Source organism: Hipposideros armiger, unplaced genomic scaffold, assembly GCF_001890085.2.
Source record: "Hipposideros armiger isolate ML-2016 unplaced genomic scaffold, ASM189008v1 scaffold_317, whole genome shotgun sequence".
In the NCBI taxonomy this organism is placed as follows: domain Eukaryota; kingdom Metazoa; phylum Chordata; class Mammalia; order Chiroptera; family Hipposideridae; genus Hipposideros; species Hipposideros armiger.
Window position 1 is genome coordinate 1,278,682 of NW_017731667.1, and position 1,442 is coordinate 1,280,123.

Here is a 1,442-nt window from a genome sequence, read left to right on the forward strand (position 1 = left end):
TTTGCTGATCTTTTTGTCTAGTTCTATAAATTGTTGCAAGTGTAGTTCCGAAGTAACAAACTGTAATTATGGATTTATTTATACCTTTTTCAGCTCTAAAGTTTTTGCTTTTTTAAAAGATTTTTATTGGGGAATTGGGGGATGGGAACAGCGCTGGGGAATTGGAGAAGGGGAACAGACAGTTGCTGTCCTTTTGTTCCTCAATCTAGCTGTGGAGGACATTGCTTCAAAGGCCCAAGTTGGCACCATCATTGCGCTCTTCCCGGGCGAGGCAGATCAGTCATCACCTTCTGGATGGCCACTCACTGTGGCTGCTGGCCTCTCTCGCAGGCTGCTGGCTACACATGGTAGCCCATAGCAATCCACTGCAGCAGGGGCTGCAGCCTACGCTGTCGCCGGCGACTCATGGCAGCCCAGCCCCAGGTTGAGCTGTTGTTCAGCATCTCAGCTGTAGAGGGCAGCGTCACTGGCCCTCACATGTGGGATCCGAACCAGGGCCCTCTGGCGTCCCAAGTCAGCTCTTAACAAATGTGCCACTCAGTTGGCCCTCTAGTGGTTTTTTTTTTTCATGTATTTTGAAGCTGTGTTATTTGATGCATTCCCATTTAGGATCACTCTGTCTTTGATGGATTGATTCTTTCAATTTTATGTGATGTCCCTCTTTGTCCCTAGTATTTTCCTTTGTTCGGAAGTCTACTTTATATAACATTCACAAAGGTACTTCTGGGTTTTGTTGTTGTTGTTTGTTTGTTTTTAAAGGTTTTCATTGGGGAATTGGGGGATGGGAAGAGCACTGAGGAATTGGGGGAAGGGGAACAGACAAGTTGGTGACGTTTTGTTCTTCAGTCTAGCTGTGGAGGACGTTGCTTCACTGGCCCAAGTTGGCACCATCATTGCGCTCTTCCTGGGCGAGGCAGATCCGGTGCCGGATTCTAATGGCCATGCACTGCGGCTGCTGGCCACTCACGCAAGCTGCTGGCTACACACGGTAGACCATGGCAACCAACTAAAGCCTATGCCGTCGCCGGCGACTCATGGCAGCCCAGCTCCAGGTTGAGCTGTTGTTCAGCATCTTATCATGGCAGCCCAGCTCCAGGTTGAGCTGTTGTTCAGCATCTTAGCTGTAGAGGGCAATGTCACTGGCCCTCATATGTGGGATGCGAACCCGGGCCCTCTGGCATTCCAAGCCAGCTCTTAACCAACGCGCCACTCAGCCGGCCCTACTTTATTATTCTTGATGCAATTGTAAATGGGATTGTTTTCCCAATTATTCTTTCTTTTTTATTTAAATTATTTTTATTATGAAATACACATGTTTTAGAATTAATTTCAGCTGTACAACACAGTGCAATAGCTATAATTTTTACCTCTCGGAATGACAATGCCCCTCCCCCAATCTGCCGCCCCATTTCCCCCAATATCATACCTATCTATTATGAATT